The 22,390-nt window shown below is 39.5% G+C and overlaps 1 protein-coding gene across 2 annotated transcripts in view; it reads left to right on the forward strand.

Moving 5' to 3' along the window:
• LOC114653479 (cadherin-20-like) overlaps nt 1–22,390 on the forward strand; it is a 134,540-nt gene that overhangs the window by 58,076 nt on the left and 54,074 nt on the right. The window contains exon 1 of one of the 2 annotated variants that reach the window (XM_051929363.1): nt 5,321–5,432. The exons of the other annotated variant lie outside the window; for it this stretch is intronic. The gene's annotated coding sequence lies outside the window, so the exon portion shown is untranslated. Of the gene's footprint in view, nt 1–5,320; nt 5,433–22,390 lie in introns of those variants that run through there. 2 annotated transcript variants of the gene reach the window in all.

Below are 22,390 nucleotides of genomic sequence, written 5' to 3' on the forward strand. Positions count from 1 at the left end.
AGAAAAGCCAAGCAAAATGACACCTTTTATTGGCTAACTAAAAAGATTACAATATTCAAGCTTTTTGATTACAATATTCAGGCAAGATCTTGCCTGAAGAAGAGGCCTGAATTGCCTCGAAAGCTTGCATATTGTAATATTTTTAGTTAGCCAATAAAAGGTGTCATTTTGCTTGGCTTGACTTTTTCCCTGTAATGGTTTGGTGAATTCTTCAAATTGTATGCCATGACTGGTTACAACTCTCTGTGATTTTGAAATTGGGTTTAAAGGATTCTTCAAAAGAATAAAGGGATCTATATACAGAAGAATGTTTTTTGTAGTAGTAGTAGTAGCAGTAGGTCATGTATACTGAGTACATATAAATTCTTACTTCTATGGTAGGACCAATGGATGGCCTGTTGGCAAAGTGGTAGCACTGCTGCCTCACTGCAAAAAGGCCAGGATTTGTATCCTGGGTGCTCCATGCTTGGAGTTTGCATGTTATCCCTGTGTGGGTCTTATCCAGCTGCTCCAGTTTTCTTCCGCTGTTCAAAGTTAGGTGAATAGCAAGTTAGGTGAACTGACGATAGTAAATTTCCTGCAAAATATATGGCATAAAATATATGGCATAAATGTGTACAGTAAACTGCTTGGTTAGTACAATTACTTTTACTTCATGTTGATGCAAATGCTTCTAATACTGTCATGTTTCTTTCATGGTAAATATTTCTGTGGTGAATCTGGCTAAAAAGAATCTTTGTAATTCTTTAACATTACATCTAACAGCACATACTTCTGCTAACACTGTAATCCCTGCTGCCCTAATGCATACAAAACAATTAGTGACATTTATTTTAAGATTAATCTGTTTTTAATTTTCCATTTTTCTCACAGTTCAACTTCCAGTCGTCCCATTGTTCTGCATCCTAGAGATGAACACTCCAAACTCTTAAAATCTTAATGAAATTCACAAAAAAGGATATATTTTTGGTTAATTCTTTACCATGTTTGGCTTGATTTTTCATACAAAAGTGAGAACTGTTTCAGGATGCAGTCATTTTCTAACCTACTTATTCCTGAACAAGGTCACAGGAGCCTATCCTAGCTAAAATAGGGCACAAGGCAGGAACAATTCACTGGATGGGTGCCAGTTCATCGCGAGGCAAACATACACACACACGCACACACCCAACCTAACCACACATTAAGGCAAATTTAGAACCACCAATGCACCTAACCTGGATGTGTTTGGACTGTGGGAGGAAACCCACGCAAACACTAGGAGAACATGCAAACTCCACACAGGGAAGACCTAGGATGCAAACTCTGGTCTCCTTACTGCAAGGCAGCAGCTCTACCACTGAGCCACCGTACCGCTCCTTCAGAATAAATCTAAAACAAAATTGCAACAACTTTAACATGCAGACTGAAATGGAATATTACTGTGGTAAAATTCTGCATTTCACTTTCTCTTCCATGGCCAAGAAAAAGAAAGAAAGAAAGAAAGAAAGAAAGAAAGAAAGAAAGAAAGAAAGAAAGAAAGAAAGAAAGAAAATTTTGTAAATCCATGATAGTTCTTTTAAAATGTGTATATTTCATTCTAGCGCTGCTGCCTCGCAGTTGGGAGATCTGGGGACCTGGGTTCGCTTCCCCGGTCCTCCCTGCGTGGAGTTTGCATGTTCTCCCCGTGTCTGCGTGGGTTTCCTCCGGGCGCTCCGGTTTCCTCCCACAGTCCAAAGACATGCAGGTTAGGTGGATTGGCGATTCTAAATTGGTCCTAGTGTGTGCTTGGTGTGTGGGTGTGTTTGTGTGTGTCCTGCGGTGGGTTGGCACCCTGCCCAGCATTGGTTCCCTGCCTTGTGCCCTGTGTTGGCTGGGATTGGCTCCAGCAGACCCCCGTGACCCTGTGTTCGGATTCAGCGGGTTGGAAAATGGATGGATGGATGGATATTTCATTCTGATGTTTTGCACGAAAGCTCCACCATCCAGCATATATGAAGTATAATTATGTTTTGATGTTGACCATTGGTAAATGAGGGCTTTACTGTCCTTTAATAGGTCCCCGGCATCATTTGTGACTTGCTGTCCATACTGTGCTGCTGAGTATCACTTGTTTAAGACACATTGTGAAAAGAAGATTGAGGGAAACATTTTAAATAATCAGAAAATGTAATGTGAGACTTAAAACTTTTCTGTGATTGTTGTAGAGTGATCACTACAGCATATAGTAGATTTCATTTATAGAATTTGAAGTAAGAAAATTCTGCTTACTAATCATGGAACCAGAGAGTGGTGATTTGTTGCATGTTGGTCAGCACACGTCAGTAAGAATTTCATCGTACTCTGTTTGTGCAACAATAATGACCGTATAAACACTGTAAACCAATATTTAACCACAAGAAGAGGCACATGGCCATTATTAGGTTAATATGCTTCTAATACGAGTATATTTCAAGCATATTAAAGAAATTGTACCAGAAGATGACTCTATTTATATTTAATGCAATGTCTTTTCATTTTTTAAATCTAATCCAGTTATTAATACAAGGTGGATATCTCAGAAAACTATTGTATGAATCCCTTATATGTACTCTGTACTTATTACTGGAATGAAACAATCCCTTTTGGTGTTTTCTGTGCCTTGTATAGATAAGATGAATTGCTACAGATTGTACATCAGATGCCGAAAATGAGTCTGAATAAATATAAGACAGAAAGAGGCCTCTGCTTAAGAAAGATGCCTGCCATATTGCTTCAAGCTAGTATCTAATATGTGTGCCTAAATAGGAGAATGTGAAAGCTGGCAACAAGTGTAGTTATAGCTTTACTTGACAGGTAAAGGAAAAAAAAATTCGGTGTATCTTAATATGGATTCCACTGCCCTAATCTCAGATAAATTTTGATATACTGTTTAAGTGAGTCAAAGTAACGCATCTACTTTATAAAGCCATAAAGCCCTATTTCTTAGTGGACTGTACCTTCAATGACTGAAATAATTCCTTTTTGAAAAGGATATGTTTCATGAGTGATGTTTTTAATGACAGCACAATCTAATCTAAAAGGCAAGGCAGGCAGTGTGAGGTAACATACTGTACAGTGTGGAAAGAGTTCAAGAAGAGGAAAAGCACAGAGCTGAGATGAATAGAAGCAAATTGAGTAGTGATGTAATTACTGAGCTGCAGTTCTAGCTGACTCTGCAATTACACAATTACATATTAATACAAAGAGTCTTTTGCAGAGGCACTTTTACTCCCATTGAGTCCAGTATTGCTTAATATAATATTCAATTCTGTTGTTTATTATTAATTATATATTAATAATATATTCTCAAAGAATACTGAACATATTCCTTGCTGTGCTAATCTTTATATATATATATGTCAATATGTGAGGCTGAAATTTTGACTTTCTCCTAGTGCCTGCATGGATTTTTTTTCCACAATCATAGTGACATGCATGTTAGGTTGAATTAAAAATTTGCCTTTTGTGTCGGTGTTTGTGTGTAGTTGATTGAATATGTTCCTGGTGACAAAAAAGAAAGAAAATATAAAAGGAGAAAAACAAATGTTCTCTCTCTGAAACATTTTTTAACCCTTGTTCCAGGCACACTGGTGTGTCAATTCCAAGCAATGGTGGATATTGACAAACTGCTTAAACGTGTTTGGAGTTGTAAAGCATAGAGGCCAAAAAGCGAGGAGCTGAAATGAATTGAGAGGGGCTTGCTCGGGCCATCACCTTCGTGACTGTATAAAAATCAGCAAACCAATAAACTGTGGCACAACCTCCAAATCCTTTCCTAGTTCAACCATAAAATCAGTGCTCACAAAGCTTAAAAAATGCTGGGCATCAATATTTTACAAGAGAAGGCATCTCATGTGATGGTGGCAAGGAACGCAGAAGGGAGAACATCATTAGCAAAAGGAACCAGTTAGATGTTCATTTCTAGTCTTATATATAGATGTTTATGCGTGGAAGTATGTGTGGCTGTCTGTGCGAGGCTAGGATGTGCGAGGCGGCCCTGAAGGCTACAGCATGAAGCTCAAAGACCAGCAAGCCGCTAATACACAAGTGAGGCGAGCACATTGGCAAAATGAAACCAAGGAGGAGAGAGAAACTCGCTTACCTGCTCATAGACAATGAAGACGAGCACGTCCGCAAAATGAAACCGCCGACTCTTCATTTCAAATTTTTTTCTGACGATTTCAATAGTTTCCAGGAGCACGGGCTTACACAGTTAGTAATTATATCATAGACCTGAAAGTTTAACATTATTCTATGTTAAATTCAACAATCACAATGCCTTTATTCCCAGAACATGTGCAGAAGTTTGATGAACAATACAATAAAGCAGTGTTTCTTAAACTATGGGACCATATTGGGTCATGAGATATTTCTAATTGGGTCACACCAAGTCAAGAATTACATTCTTCTCATTGATGTGAATGACAAAGAGTTGTGAGCGGCACGTGCATGGGTGAAACAAACTCCCTGTGGATGTCATTCAGTAGCATTTCTCCAAAGGGGACATCCCCCACGCACAACGAATGGTGGCAGTTTTCAAATGGGGGTGGCGAGGGGACACCCCCACCCACCTTTGGGGAAGTTTGGAGGAATGAGTCACAAAAACAAGCAATAGTAAAAATGGGAGCACAGGGAAAAAAGTTTAAGAACCACTGCAAAAAAGCTGTTAATATGTCATGGCCTTATCAACTAGAACCCAATAAATATACTTTACAATATATACAGTATATATATATTTATATTGTAACAAAAAGTGCTATATAGGTGCCTGACCCGACACAGATGGACATGGAGGCACATATAAAATAAAAAGATTTTTATTTTTCTTCACCTGTGGGGTATGTCTTCCCCATACTTCCGACAGGCACAACACAGTCCTAAAAACAGCAACACAAAAACCACACTAGTTCTTTTCTTCTTCTTCCTCCACCACTTCTTCCAGGCAACCTCCTCCTCCTCCCAATTCTGGCTCTTTTATAGTCCACCTGGAAGTGCTACAGGTGCTTGATTGCAGAGTTCCGGCTGCATTTCCGGATGTGGAGAATACACTGCCCATACGGGCTCATGAGTCCCAGCTTCAGCACCCCCTGGCGGTGCCTGCGGGACCCAACAGGGCTGCACCCAATTTCAATTCACCGCTCCAGCCCAGGGGGGCGGCCATCTAGCATCCAGGGGGAGGTAGTGCACCGCCCAGGGCTGCTCCCCCTGAATAATATATAAATAAGATGTGTTCACCTAATATTTTGAACTAAACTAAACCAAATTAACTTTGATGGTTTCAAACTGATGTCATTTGATCATTTTACTGCAGTTTCCTTAGACGTTTTTCATCATAAGAAGTTGACAACATCATCTGGCTCACTACTGATAATTTTTTGTGATGAATAAGTCATTACTATGCATGTGTTTGAACATAAAATCACAGGTGGCAGGTAGTGATTTTCCTTGTGCTTTTTTCCTTCGCCATGATGTGTTGAGATTCAAGAGTTTACCTATCATTTATGACCTTGGCATGCTTCTAATTGCGGCTCATTGTTTTCTTTTAAGTATTTGATTAGATAGTTTTTTTCCCCAATTTTGATTAGTTAATAGGCTGCCTTACTTCTTTCTCTCAATAAATAACCATTTATTACAGTTTTATTTTCCATTCACTAGATCATATTATTTTCTAATAATAGCCTCTCAAGATATAAATGAAATACACCCAATTCGTCATCAAACAGCTTTGGAGTTCTTTTGGAGCCTTCAGTTGAACCTCACAGGCATAGTCACCATTTTCCTAGTACCATAGCACTACAATCTCATACAGTGTTCTTATTGGAAATTATAAGCTTGACAATCATTGAACAGGCAAACATATAGAAGAGAAAAAGGACCATTGTTGACCAAGTGAGCTCCAGTTTTTCTAATTTGTAATCATTAAACAGCACCACTGTATATTAAAAAGGGAGAATTGTTTTAGAGAGTAGACAATGCCTACCTTTGATGGTAAAAAAATCACATTATTCTCTCCTGTATTTATTACAATCATCTTTAGCAATGGTTATTATTAATATTGAATACTGGATTGAAAGGGGGTGCTAGCAAAATAAATGTTAATTTTTACATGTCATGAAAGATTAAAGTTTTTATTGTCATTGTTTGCTGTCAACAGTATCATCAGATTCAGTATGTAATGTAATCAGATACTATATCACCTAAAGCCAGTTTTTATAGTTTTGTCTTTTATTAGCTCACTTCAAAAAGTGATATGCCATCTTTGGTCATGTCTGAGGGAAAATGTGCCACAATTACTCTTCATGCAGCTGTGGGCAGTGTCTGGATTGTGTGACACTCGTTTTTGATCCATTTTTTTATATTCTTACCATTATGACATTATGACAGCAATGTCATTGTGTGTATCATTTTTTTGGGGAGAACCTTTTATGTTTTTGTTTAAAAGGGTGCCACTATTTTGTTTGTTTGGAACTATGATGCTCTTTGTTGCTAAACATGTGATGCACACCCTGTATGATCTGTGACAATGCTAAGTAATGACTTAGTGACAGCCTTGGTGTTTGTGACCAATCTGTTTCATTTTGAATCCTGGTTAAATCTCTGGTTTAGTTTAACAAATACAATATTAATAAAACCCCTTGATGTGAACTTGAAATTTTATGATACAGAATGGATCATCCAAGGGACTCATAAATAAATGAAAAATGAAAATGAATATTGCTTTTAGGGAAAAAACAAAACAATAGTCTTAATCCCAATTGGGATTTGAATACCAGCAAGACATACTTGTATTCATATTAATCTCTTTTTTCTTTTTGGGTGGGGATTGAATGGTGAGTATTTTTTGATTGATTTTGAAGCATAGTACTATTATTATGTGTTTGATTGAGGTTATCCATCCTGGGGTAATGATTTGTTTTCAAATAAAGGGAAAAAAGATACAATCATCAAAACAGAACCAGAAGCCAAACTCATTATACCAGAAAACAAAGTCAAAAGGTTCTAGCACTGGTTATAAAGCCATTTTCTAACTATGTTCTAATGCTTTGCTTACCAAGGTGTTTTTTTTTTTTTTTGGACACCAGCATTAGTGCCCCCCACTTTTTATAATGATAGCACGATGACATAACATGTTGTTTGTTGCGATGTCAAATGTGACTGGCATCAATCATTGTTACCAATATGGCTAACTTTATAAAAATAATACAGAAGAATGACAATGCCTGCAAGAAAAAAAACATGACATGACACCATAAAAGTAGCAATAAAAATTTACAAACTGAATTTACTATTCAGGAAATAGTAATCACACAAAAAAACCTAAACATGTCAATGAAATTCACTTGTTTGCTTGTTTACAAATATTATATATTTAGATGCCAAAGCTTTATCATCCTTTCTTAAAATGTGTGTTGAACCTTATCAGAAAGTTGTGATTGTAAGTTTTCCAAATTTTGGCAGTGATTTTTGTCCACTGGTAGCCATGGGTTCCAGACTTCGGGCAGTCATTCACTGTAAAGGATTTTCCACCAAATATTGAAAATTATCATTATGTTTATGATTATGTTAGTTTATCCAAATACTTTTGAGCCACTGAAAATAGGGGTACAATGTTTAAAAATGGCTGTCATTTCTAAATGGCTCATACGATACTTTTTGGTAAACCCCTTAAATCAAAGCTGAAAGTCTACACTTCAATCCCATAATGATTGCTTTATTTCAGATCCATTTTGATGGAGTACAGAGCCAAAATTTGAAAATTGTGTCACTGTCCAAGTTCTTAGGAACCTAACTGTACTTCCAGCAACATAATATGGTGAAGACTAACTCTTTAGGAGTGAGTAATTAGTATAATACTTCAACAAGAGCAACACCTAAGTACAGGAAACTGTAATTATAAATCTGATGATACTTACAGTACAACTCACAGAGTACACCTCGGACTATAAATATAACACCAAGTCATGTCGCTTGCAGAAATTCTCTGATGGTTCTGCACTAATCACTTGTCAGTGGGGTGCATTGACAAAGAGGATGAGACAGAGTACCCCTCCTCGAACCGCCACCTTACCGTGGTGGAGGGGTTTGCGTTTCCCAATGATCCTAGGAGCTCTGTTGTCCGGGGCTTTATGCCCCTGGTAGGGCCACCCAAGGCAAACTGGTCCTAGGTGAGGGATGAGACAAAGAGCGGTTATACAAACCTCCTATGACGAATAAAAAATTTGGACGGCGTTTTCCCTCGCCCGGACGCGGGTCACCGGGGCCCCCCTCTGGAGCCAGGCCTGGAGGTGGGGCTCGATGGCGAGCGCCTGGTGGCCGGGCTTGCACCCATGGGGCTCGGCCGGGCACAGCCCGAAGAGGCAACGTGGGTCCCCCTTCCCATGGGCTCACCACCTATGGGAGGGGCCAAGGAGGTCGGGCGCAGTGTGAGTTGGGTGGTGGCCGAAGACGGGGACCTTGGCGGTCCGATCCTCGGCTACAGAAGCTGGCTCTTGGGATGTGGAATGTCACCTCTCTGAAGGGGAAGGAGCCTGAGCTTGTGCGTGAAGTTGAGAGGTTCCGGCTAGATATAGTCGGGCTCACCTCGACGCACAGCTTGGACTCTGGAACCAATCTCCTTGAGAGGGGCTGGACTCTCTACCACTCTGGAGTTGCCCCCGGTGAGAGGCGCCGAGCGGGTGTGGGTATACTTATTGCCCCCCAACTTGGAGCCTGTACATTGGGGTTTACCCCAGTAGACGAGAGGGTAGCCTCCCTCCGCCTTCGGGTGGGGGGACAGGTCCTAACTGTTGTTTGTGCGTATGCACCGAACAGCAGTTCGGAGTACCCACCCTTTTTGGAGTCCCTGGAGGGTGTGTTAGAGGGCATACCATCTGGGGACTCCCTCGTACTGCTGGGAGACTTCAATGCTCACGTGGGCAATGACAGTGAGACCTGGAAGGGCGTGATTGGGAGGAATGGCCCCCCCGATCTGAACCCGAGTGGTGTTTTGTTATTGGACTTCTGTGCTCGTCACGGATTGTCCATAACGAACACCATGTTCAAGCATAGAGGTGTTCATATGTGCACTTGGCACCAGGACACCCTAGGCCTCAGTTCGATGATCGACTTTGTGGTCGTGTCGTCGGACTTGCGGCCACATGTCTTGGACACTCGGGTGAAGAGAGGTGCAGAGCTATCAACTGATCACCACCTGGTGGTGAGTTGGCTTCAATGGTGGGGGAGGATGCCGGTCAGGCCTGGTAGGCCCAAACGTGTTGTGAGGGTCTGCTGGGAACGTCTGGCAGAGCCCCCTGTCAGAAGTAGCTTCAACTCCCACCTCCGGCAGAACTTTGACCATGTCCCGAGGGAGGTGGGGGACATTGAGTCCGAATGGGCCATGTTCCGTGCCTCTATTGTTGAGGCGGCTGACCGGAGCTGTGGCCGTAAGGTGGTCGGTGCCTGTTGTGGCGGCAATCCCCGAACCCGTTGGTGGACACCGGCGGTGAGGGATGCCGTCAAGCTGAAGAAGGAGTCCTGCCGGTCTCTTTTGTCCTGTGGGACTCTGGAGGCAGCTAATAGGTACCGGCAGGCCAAGCGGAATGCAGCTTCAGTGGTTGCTGAGGCAAAAACTTGGGCATGGGAGGAGTTTGGGGTGGCCATGGAGAACGACTTTCGGACGGCTTCGAGGAGATTCTGGTCCACCGTCCGGCGTCTCAGGAGGGGGAAGCAGTGCAGTGTCAACACTGTATATGGTGGGGATGGTGCGCTGCTGACCTCGACTCGGGACGTTGTGGGTCGGTGGGGGGAGTACTTTGAAGACCTCCTCAATCCCAATAACATGCCTTCCAATGAGGAAGCAGAGCCTGGGGACTCAGAGGTGGGCTCCCCCATCTCTGGGACTGAGGTCACCGAGGTGGTCAAAAAACTCCTTGGTGGCAGGGCCCCGGGGGTGGATGAGATACGCCCGGAGTTCCTAAAGGCTCTGGATGTTGCAGGGCTGTCTTGGTTGACACGTCTCTACAACATCGCATGGACATCAGGGACAGTGCCTCTGGATTGGCAGACCGGGGTGGTGGTCCCCCTCTTTAAGAAGGGGGACCGGAGGGTGTGCTCCAACTACAGAGGGATCACACTCCTCAGCCTCCCTGGAAAAGTCTATTCGGGGGTTCTGGAGAGGAGGGTCCGTCGAATAGTCGAACCTCGGATTCAGGAGGAACAGTGTGGTTTTCATTCTGGTCGCGGAACAGTGGACCAGCTCTACACCCTTAGCAGGGTCCTGGAGGGTGCATGGGAGTTCGCCCAACCAGTCTACATGTGTTTTGTGGACTTGGAAAAGGCGTTCGACCGTGTCCCTCGGGGAATCCTGTGGGGGGTGCTCCGGGAGTATGGAGTACCGGACCCCCTGATAAGGGTGGTTCGGTCCCTGTACAACCGGTGTCAGAGCTTGGTCCGCATTGCCGGCAGTAAGTCGAACCCGTTTCCAGTGAGAGTTGGACTCCGCCAGGGCTGCCCATTGTCACCGATTCTGTTCATAACTTTTATGGACAGAATTTCTAGTCGCAGCCAGGGTGTTGAGGGGGTCCGGTTTGGTGGACTCAGGATTGGGTCACTGCTTTTTGCAGATGATGTTGTTCTGTTTGCTTCATCAGGCCATGATCTTCAGCTCTCTCTGGATCGGTTCGCAGCTGAGTGTGAAGCGGCTGGGATGGGAATCAGCACCTCCAAATCCGAGACCATGGTCCTCAGCCGGAAAAGGGTGGAGTGCCCTCTCAGGGCTGGGAGCGAGATCCTGCCTCAAGTGGAGGAGTTCAAGTATCTTGGGGTCTTGTTCATGAGTGAGGGAAGAATGGAGCGTGAGATCGACAGGCGGATCGGTGCGGCGTCCGCAGTGATGCGGGCTCTGCATCGGTCTGTCGTGGTGAAAAAGGAGCTGAGCCATAAGGCAAAGCTCTCAATTTACCGGTCGATCTATGTTCCTACCCTCACCTATGGTCATGAGCTATGGGTAGTGACCGAAAGAACGAGATCGCGAATACAAGCGGCTGAAATGAGTTTCCTCCGCAGGGTGTCTGGGCTTTCCCTTAAAGATAGGGTGAGAAGCTCAGTCATCCGGGAGGGGCTCAGAGTAGAGCCGCTGCTCCTCCGCATCGAGAGGAGTCAGATGAGGTGGCTCGGGCATCTGATCAGGATGCCTCCTGGACTCCTCCCTGGTGAGGTGTTCCGGGCACGTCCAACCGGGAGGAGGCCCCGGGGAAGACCCAGGACACGCTGGAGGGACTATGTCTCCCGGCTGGCCTGGGAATGCCTCGGGATTCTCCCGGAAGAGCTAGAAGAAGTGGCCGGGGAGAGGGAAGTCTGGGCATCTCTGCTCAAGCTGCTGCCCCCGCGACCCGACCTCGGATAAGCGGAAGAGGATGGATGAATGGATGGATGAGACAGAGTATGGGAGTAAGGTGAAGAACTTTGTTTCTTGGTGCAAAGAAAATTGTCTGCAGCTCAGGATCAACAAAATAAGGAACTGGTTATTGACTTTTACCACACCAAAGAGCATCTGTGCCGTGTCGCAATTCACAGAGTGGATGTGAAGGTAGTACAGTGTTACAACTACTTGGAGGCTCAGAAAAATGAAAGGCTGGACTGGTCTAGCAACACAGAAGAACCATATATCAAAATGACAGAGTAGACTCTTTATACTGTAGACTGTGTTCCCTTAATGTGGCTAGTGACATCCTTTACATATTGTATAACACTATGATAGCCTTTGCAATTTTCTAAGTAGTGTTTATGGATGTCTACTGAATCAACAAGCTAATTAAGAAGGTAGGCAATTATGTGATGCACTCTTCACCCACTGAAGATAGTAGAGGAGGAGAGAATAAAGACAAAGCTAATAGCCATTAACAATTTTGTACATTGTCTCTTTGACACACTAACATTAAGTGTTCATAATTAGATTCATTATCCTGTCCATTACACACTATAACATACAGTAATTCCTACTCTTTCATTCTTCAGCTCCTCAAAAAATGGTCTTTCACCACTTCTTTCTGCCGATTATGTAATAAATATACTGGAGGTATAGAAGGATTAAAATGTAGAAGAAGAAGTGAAATATGTTACCAAGTGCTTATTAGTTAAATGTTTGTAGTTCTATAAAATAATGAAAATGTAAAGAAACGCCAGGTACTTCTCATTTCAGCAAATAAAAAATATTATACATTCATATATGGTATAATCTAATTTATTTTGCAGTTGCTGATTATTTGATTTTGGCAATTGGTTATTAAAGCAAATGTGTAAAAACATTTACTATTGTGTTCATAAGAATTTCTTATTAAAGCTTTGAAATTACTTATGTTTTTTTTTTGTGCAACACCTACTGACTCACCAGTACAAGTAAACCCCCACATATACCATTTGACGCATCTTGATGTCTAGTTATGGAAGACATTGACCTTTTCCTCCATATTTTTGTCCATTTAGAGCCAAAAAACCCTAAATTTTAGGCCATTTACACCATTATGATAAAGGGTAAACCAATAGGTGTCTTAGGCAGTAATGATCAAAAGGTCTTGAAATTGTACTGTATATGATACTTAGACGCATAATTAGCGTATAAGTAATGTGAAAAATCTGCAAAAATGCACACAAGTGTATAAAAATACTACATCAGATAAGATTGTCTAAAACTGTATACAGTAGCTTAGTGTCTAAGAAGCTGTTCTTGAAAGTACCTTTTGTTGGTACACACCCTGCTTCTGACTTATCATTCACCCCTGAACAATTCACTTAGCCTTTATGTTTTCCATTTAAAAAATGCAATAACTTTACTTGTAATGTGCCATAGGATGAGACTTCCAGTATACAAAGATAACACAGCATGATATGACGTGGCATGGAATGGAATGGCATGACTTTCTCAAACCTGTTTGATCCAAGTCAGGTTCATGGGGCGGCAGAGCCTTTACTAGTTACTTTGAGTAAATGGAAAGAACTAGTCTGGATGCCAGTCCATTTCAGCACCCACTCATGGGAACAATTTGAGTAGACAATTAACCAAACAGACACATGTTCGAGGTGTAGTGGTATACAAAATGGAGTACCTAGATAAAATTACAATTAGACACTATAAGAACATGTAAACTCCACACACGCTATACAAGACATGGGTTGGTAATACTAATTTCTGCACCCCCCTGGGTAGACATTTGCTTTATGAAATGTTATTGTCTATAGTGTCAGCATGACATTGGAGTGGCACATAAAGTAGACAGGCATCCTGTAAGTGTAACATGAACTGTAAAAATGTTTTGTGTTATAAATCACAGTATGAGATTGGATGTTTGCCGGTTAATTATTCAGATTTTTGTGTATTTCTTTACATAACAGTGTAAATTTTGAATGAATATTCCTTTATTGTCATTTTAAATTGAATAGCATATTAAGGTAATATATGGAAAGCCACACAAAAATGCAATAGTGTTTGAAAGTTTTTTGGGTTAATGGTTATCTTTATATATAATACGCTACTGTGGCTGTCTGTTTGTCTGTCCAGGATTTTAAATCACCTGTAGCTTGCAAACCGTTTGACCTGTTGATCTGAAAGTTGGTACACATATACTACGTGACGTCTACTATCCGCTTTTGGGGTTATGATTGACCTTCAAGGTTATTCCTATTTTTATTTTATTTTATTGTAGAATCAACTCTTGGCAGCGGCCAGCAAGGCGGACTTGTGGAGCAAGCGTACGGGCATCGTTCTCATTCCCTCCCACCTTCGCCGTCACTTCCCCTACCTCTACATATCTTAAATCATTCTTGAGGCAAGTAGAACACTTAAGTGCCAGCTTAAGTGAAAAATTAAAGAATACGTACTAAGTAATTGCAACACAAACACTGACTTGATCAGTTTTAACATGAAAAGATGCCGACAAAAGAAGAGAAGAAGTGGGCTGCTAGGGTGGAGAAAAGAAGAGCTGCTCAGGAAGCAGCAAGCGCATCAACCTCTGAGAAAAGAGACAGAGAAAGAGTATGAAAACTATGAATTCTCAAGTCAAGTGTATTCACTGCATGTTATTGGACAGAGCGCAGTTACTGGTTTAAGTATAATATTCAGAAATAAAGTATTTTAAGAAAAGAAACTCATTCTCATTAAAAACCTTGGTTAACCCTATATCATCCATATACTGAATGCAAAAAACACAGCACAGTTTTGCAAAGTATCTTTTGAGTATTCTTGCTTTATTCTCATTTATCAGCAGTCTTCACTTGTATTGCATAAATGTAATTTTCATGCACTGCACATCCATTTTTTATAAGGAACTGCTACAGAATAGATCTGGTTACCTTTAACTTCTTCCACATTCACTTGCTTTATTACTAGTTGTATGATATTAAGAACCCAGGTTTTGTTCATTTGCTTGAGGCATTAAATTTAAAATATAGAACATAACTAGACTAAAACACAAGAGATATTAAGATTCATATACCTATTGTATTGTAGGTCATTGCTTTAAGACAAGTTTGCATGATACTTGAAAGAAAAAACATGTATAAAACAAACAAAGTGCCCATTATGGATACACTTCAAATGTGTTGCAGTTGCTCAGCAGTCCAAGCCTTTCAATTATTTGTAATCAGCATGACAGCCGATAACAATCCTGACTGACACAAATACAATTTTCAAAAACAGTAAAATGGTAAGACTAGTCACAGTTTCTTAGCTTACAGAAATGTAATGCTAGCATGTTGAGCAGGAGGCTACAATTTCAAAATCCCATTTCTTTTAACTTAAACAGAGAAGGATATCATAGCAATATATCATGACAAAGCGTTTTTAAATTCAAAGCTGGCCCAAGAGCATAGTAAACTGATTATCTGCCTGAGATACAGTACATTGTACATATACTGTAGATCATTTGTGATGATTAGCTTAACGGTCAGGATTTTGATTAAGGCATGATTTGACACCTCACATGCTCATTTGTATTAATCCATAAGCAACAGCACTCAACCTACTTAGGAGAGTATAACCTGGAACTCCCTCTGTTTCACTTAATTTTGTACTGCATAAAGAACTTCATAACATTTCCACATAAAAATAATTCTGCACTTACCTCAAATAGGAATCTGTATTTAATCAATTACTGTCTTGTACAGTTACTTTTATGTGAGCACCATCATGCATATTATAGAGCAGTAAGTAAGATTGCACCACAATATATTACAATTTAAAAAGGGTATTAAATACATGGGGTGCACAAGTTAATTTAAATAACCAAGATTAGTAAATACAATGTGTAAATCAAAAAGGCAAGCATAAAAGTTCAGATTTAAATGCCAAAGGTAAATCCATTCATTTTAAGTGTTAAAATAGTAATGTTTGCTATTCCGACAAAGGCAGACAGAGAGTACACCAGAAAGCTGAAATAGTATTTATCAATAGTCTGCAGAGACAATCTTTGAGATCACTTGAAAGGAAAGTGAGAGAAGAACTCAAGTACCTTCTGGGTGTAACAAAAGGGAAAGAACATGGGGGATGTAAAGTCAAAGGCTTTAGTAACAAAGTTTCAAAACATCCAAACAAATGCCAGTCTTCAAATTGCGAGAGTTAAGCACATGACAATGGCTAACCAACAACAGATACCCTAAAAGATGCCCAAAAGTGGAACAACATTTTCTTATATAATGTTTATATTTATGTTCAGGCAAATATCTCCGAATTTATGTTTCATTATGAAAATATGTTTAAAAATAGTATGTTGATGTGTTTATTTAGATTTTAATATCCATCCATCTATACTCATACACAATGGGTCAGGTTAGGTCCACTAATTTTCCAAATCACTGGAAAACATGACACCAGACAGTGAAAAAAAAATGCAAAACTTCATAGGAGAGTTAATGGAAGGTCCCTCGAGCTTTGAGAAAGCTAAGCCCCAATGTCAGCGATTTAGAAGGCTTATTGGACGCTTATTTCAACATTCTAGAAATTAGTTTTAGCTTAACAATTAACTGACTAGATGAATCCCCTGACATCATGTGCATATAAATTTCTACAACTTTGCTGTTCTTTACTTGTTCAGGAAGGCGTTTACCCACTAACAAACGTGTCCTTATTACATCTGGCAAATGTCGCTGAGGTTGTCCGATACACAGCTCCACACTGACTGTATCCAATCTATTTCAGGGGTATATTGTCAGCTGTTTCAGCAGGTCTTGTTCTTGGGACTTCCTCCATTTTCCTAGTGAAAAGAGAAGCCTCCGATAAGCCCCAGTTCAATTTGTTCTGGCAATTATTGTAGAGCTCCCACTGTGAAAGAAGCCATGCTTGTTGGTGCGGAATGCCACCCAGTCTTGTGGGGGCCTAACGAAAGGCACCCTGCCTTTCTGAGGACTTAGTCAGGCATGCAAGGACAGATTGGCTGGGGCACGAACCAGTCACATCCTATTGAACACTGCAATAGAGTGAGCACAAGAAGAAAAGGCTGCCAAATGAGAAAAAAGATATTGAAAAGGACCAGGAAGAAAACTATATTGAATTGATCGAAAGAAAAAACCTTTTGACCATCTGGCCCAGTGGATGATATTGCCTTTATCTGTGTTTTAGTGCTCCAAATTGCTCTGTCAAAAAGACTGAGGAATCCTGAGGCGTGATGAAAAACAAGTATATTAAACAGAAAATCTACTTTAAATGAAAAGGGATGGAAAAGCATATATTATTTTCAATATGATCAAAAATTTAGCATAAAAGATTAGCAGATTTTGCTTCTTTTTAGCTGCTTATGCTGCATCTAATGAAACACATTATTTAGAGTTGTTTAAAAATCTATTAAATTGTTAAAATTATTTGTAGGTTCAATGAGAACAAATGTTACTGCAAAAGAAGCAATAATCTAATACATATACTGATGGATTATTACACTTCAAAATACAACAGTATAATACATATTCATTAACCTTCAGAGCATTGCCATTTTCTACATAAAAGTCTAGTTTTGTAAAATCTCTCCATCAAACCAAAGAATCTTTTTTCTTTTTTTAGCTAAAACATGCGAAAGGTATCACAATGTGGTTAGTCCTGCTGCTTCACAGATCTGGGGTCATTGCTTTGAATCCTACACTAAGATGTGGACTGTGTGAAGTTCCCAAGTTTCCCGTAGTCTTGTGTTTTCTTTTAATTCAGGCACTCAGGTTTTCCTCCCACAGCCCACAGTCATGCATGTTAAATTAATTGGTTATTCTAAATTGCCCCATTGTAGCAGTGTGCCTGAGTGGAACCCTGCAACGGACTGCTGCCTCACCCAGGGCTTAGGAATCCACTTAGATGAGTCCCAGTCCTTCATAATCCTAAACTGGATTAAGTGGGTTTGACAGTTTTATTTTACTGTTCATGCAAAAACCTACTTATAATTTTCCTATAAAGGTTATTACTGATTAATTTAGAGTCATTAAATAAATTATTATAAATTATTAAATTATTTAAAGTTAATAAATAAATTACTATAAATTAACACATTACGATAAATTAATATTTACTCTGTTGTCTTCTGAGCCTATAACAACATAGAATCATTTGGGGATGAGTTTCCATCTCAGCAGTGTCAGGTGCAACCCAGGAATCAGATCTGGTTGGAGTGCCAGTCCTGGGCAAGACATAGTTAGGCCCATGTCCACTCTTACACGTACCAGCCCAGTTGAAAGCCATTCAACCTAACATGCATGATTTTGCAATGTGGCAAGGAAAAAAATTGAGCACATCATGAAGACAGTGACCAAGTCTGGATTTATACTCTGGACTCTGAAGTCTTGAGGTAGCAACTCAATTAGTGAGTGTCATATTTTATTTTAAATTTCTCTCTATTTGAGCATGATAAAGGTACTAAGGTATATAATAAACAGTACAGGATAAAATCATAAGTGTTCTGATAAAAGTAATAATTACCGTATATACTCGCATATAAGTTGGGTTTTGAAACCCGAAAAATCGATCATAAAATCAGACCCTGACTTGTACACCATTTTTAACATCATCTTGCTTTCTTCAATTCTCGCACCAGTTTCTCAGACACATCGAATTTTGTTGCAGCAACACAGTTACCAATTTCTTTTGCCACTTCAACGACTTTTAATTTAAGACCAGCTTCATATTTTCTTCTGTTTGAATGGTCCATTGTAGATAAGGGATGCTCTTATGATAAAGGCGTATGAGGGTGTGAGACACACAAAACACAAAACAGTGCAAACGTCGCTTCAGAATAGTTTGGGTATTACCATGTGGTCACATAGGCACAATACATAGAAGAATAAGGCAGTGTGCTCCATGGTTACTTTCTCAGGTGGGCGTTAGCATATCATAATGTCTTGGACCAATAGCATGAGTTTTCCGCATTTGACTTATATGACTGACATTATAAAATACTGGAAATTATATGGTAAAATCAAGCGCCGACTTATCCACGTGAGAACTTAAATGCGAGTAAATATGGTAATGCCTAAATATACTGAAGTAGATAAGCTGCTCAAGATGCAGTGTTCTCACGGTAATTATTACTAACAAATATTAAATATAGTGGGGACAGTGCAAAGGTTATATCAGTGCTGTCTCTCATCTTTAGTCACTAGAGAGCCTGATTGCTCATAATTGGGAGTCTGTATTTTGTACTTGCTCTGTATGCATCTATTCCCAGGTTCTTCACCTTGTTTTCTCATCCCATTATTTGGATGGCCTAAATTATCCTACTGTTAAATGTGAATATTGTTAAATGTAAGGTACCTAGGTTGAATTCCTAACCTGGCCATTGTCTTTGTGAAGCTTTGCAAATGTTTCTAGTGCCTGTATGAGTTTATTCCAGTTACTTTGGAGTTTACCTACTATACATCTCCTGATTGGCCCATGTTAAACTTATGAGCAACTTTACCTTGGTTGTCTGGGAATGTACCTTGTCATAGACTTACCTTCCATTCAGAGTTATTTTCTGCATTGCTCTTGATGCTAGAGGACTCCTTGGGATACTGTGTTGAGTTAATCAGATTCCAAAAACTAGGTTTTTGGATGGATGCATGGATAAATAATGCTGGTTCAGATAACGCAGATATCAATGGATGAGTTACAGTTATTCAACATTGTCCACTACAACTCCTCAAGTTAGAAATATTTATTATTGTCATTAAGTCCTTCCAAAACAAAGAAAGCATTTCTATCAAAAAGTAATGAATACAAGTCCTACAGTAACTACATAATGCTTTCAAAAGGAAATATTTTTCAAAGTGAGATAAAACCATCATATAAATGCTAATAACCATTTATTATTCAACAAATACAGCAGTGTGTTATAATTATTTACCATTTCTGATTGCATATTGCTTTTCAAGACAAAGATATCAGATGAAACACACAACAGCTAATTAATATTTACACATAAGTCCCAAGTCCATTACTGAACACACATGCCAGCAACACCTTGTATCAGAATGGATGTTAATAATCAGTTCCTGATCTATAAATATAGTAATTTGCTTTATTATTGTAAGTAATTACTTTGTCAGCTGCAATCCCCTAGGGATATGTGAAACAAAGCTATTAAATTGCTGCTAATAATGATGAATTAATTATTAAATACACTGATACGCTTTTTTAGCTTGTCAACTACATTACTCTGGCTCCATGAGCTGAAGCTTGTCGAATCAATGCTGAGAATTCTGAACTAATTTTAAAAAACAGTGACAGCTTTCTTCACTTCATGGTGCTGTAAAACATGTGGCTATTTGCTAACATCTCACTTGTCTGCAAGTCTCTTATATTGTTCTATCTTTCTGGCACATTGTTATTGGCATGTGATAGAAAAAAAAAATGAAATGCAACCTCTTAGTCCTTTACACTTAATTGAGCTGGGCAGAGAAAGTCGGCATGGTATTGTAGTTGCCTTATACCTTAACAGAGGTAATAAAGTTAGTGAAGCTGAGAAATACTGTATCTCAGGATGTAGCTGTAAATGAGATGCCTTTAATCTTCCACGTGAGATATGAACATTAACAATTTAATAAAAGTGCAAATCCCTCTGATACAACACATTTTCCAGTGTCACTGTATGCATATCAACAAGCACTTCTGGTATTAACAGCTACTCTGCCAGCATGCCAGTGTTATTTGGCACTCTCTTAAAACTTATACTTTAAAGTTCAGCTTTTATTGCTGTAAATCCCCTTATACAATCAATAGTATATTATGAATCTTATTAAAATGTATGAAGGATGCTTGCTAGCGAGTATTCCTTTCATTTCTTCTTTGCTGCTCAAGGAAATGACTCTTCCCAACCCCCAAATCGTAGGATGGCTTTATTCACTTGCAAATACCTAGACATGAAATGACTTGCTTTGTCTTCAGAGCCCACCCATCAGACTGGCGACCCATCAGTGTCTCTTTAGCAGCCAAGTCCCGATACCTTGCGCTACAGATTGCAGAACTGCATCCCAGCGTCAAAGCTGCCTTTTATTACCAAGAAGAAAAAAAAAGGGAGCTCTCTCTCATTGGCTCTCGCAGACTTGCTCACATAAGCACTCTGCGATGTGCACAGAGCATCCAACTTTTGAAAATAGTAAAGTTTTGGAGATGAAGGTATCTTTATCTAACTGAGATTTTATTAAAGCCTGTTGGGGGGGAGGGTGCTTTAGAAATAACACATCAAAAACTAATCTAGGAAGATTTAGCAAGGGATACAAAAAAGGTAAGGCTGTTTTTCTCAGACTTCATAAACAGGTTCCTAGCTAGCAGAGTCATTTGCTTTTTAAATGCCAAGCTGCCTGCTCTGCTTTGATGTTTGCAATAGCAAAAGATACTAAACAAAACTGGAAGGACAAGAATAAAAATGTCATCATGGAGTTTTCAATTTTTATCTAGCTTTTAATTAAAATGTAATAGTGCTAAGCATCTGCCTTTGCATGTTGGAAATGAAATTCTATGTATACTGAATACTCCATATATACTGTACATGTCATATACTGAGCTCTGAGCATCACAGGAAGCACAAGATGGTTGGTAGTGAATATATTGCACTATATATGTATATGTATGCATGTGATTATACAGAGATGTGTTTGACTATCAGTAAATAAATATACTGTACATACAGTATGTGTGTTTGATTGTGAACTTGGGGTTGCCAGACTGCAAAATAGAGTAACCTTTTGGAGTCAAATTTAATATATGTGTATGGAGAGAATTTTAATATATACAATTCTTATATAATTTAATGTATATATTTTAATGTACTTTATGAGGTCAGATTTGACATACAGTATGTGTGATTCAGCATGAATGTGTTTATATGCATATACTTTAGCCTGAACAGTACATACTACTTTTAACACATATATTTTTTCTTATGACTGTAGTATAGTAAGGGGTAAAGATTTAGTTATATGAATTCAAGAATCACTTAAAACAACTTTTTCAAACTGGAGAATTGAATGGGGTTTTAGTTTTTAACAAAAGCTGGCTATTCTTATGTTTGCCAATGTAGTGCACCTTGTACTTTTTGAACTATGGCTGTATACTGTATGTGCTGCTGAATTACAGCAAATGCTCTGTGTTGGACTGAGTGATTAACTAAAATAAATTGTATGCAGTTGCCAATATATGTATTTTGAGAACATTTATATTTAATAATTAAGATCAAAGGCTAACAGTTTGTGATCCTGCAAGATTATAAGCAAATATGATCAATTTTCCATATTACTACTCTGCTTCTACTGAAATCTATACACTTTTTTAAATAGCTAAGCTTTTTAGAAAATCTGAATAGTGAACAGAAATTGGTTGGTAAAACTATGGGAGATGCTGGGATGCTCTTTGTGTGCCAAATGACAGCACCAGTAAAATCTCCCCATGATATTTATACACAGTGACAACACTGCTATGCACCAGTGGGTGAGATGAATACAAGTTCATTTGAGTTAATTTCTTCATAACTGATGCTGCTCTTTCATGTTAGTCTTTCACTAATAAAAGAAGGCGGAAAAAAATGGAGTGAATGCACAGAGAGAATTTTGCCTGCCTCTTCCATGTGATGGGTAGGCACAACGACTCACTGGAAGGCTGATCATCCATGTCTAACCTGTGGTCATTTGTAGCTGGCATTTCCTTTGGATTTAGTGATGAGCTGCAGAAAAAAGTATTAATAATAATTTTGCCTTATGTACTCAGCACACAGCAAAGGAAGCTGACAGTGACTAAAATGAAGAGAAAAAAAGTGTGAAAGTTCAGCAGTTTCTGCTTTCTTTAGAAATGTGTTTGTGGAATCTTACACCATAGAGTAAGGATGTAATGTGCCCAAAATGATCAATGAAATGCATCAATGTTGTTCATATGTGTACTTTTGCATTGTTCGGCACCCACTTACACATGAAAAAA

This window comes from Erpetoichthys calabaricus, chromosome 6 (assembly GCF_900747795.2).
Source record: "Erpetoichthys calabaricus chromosome 6, fErpCal1.3, whole genome shotgun sequence".
NCBI classification, from domain to species: Eukaryota; Metazoa; Chordata; class Cladistia; order Polypteriformes; family Polypteridae; genus Erpetoichthys; species Erpetoichthys calabaricus.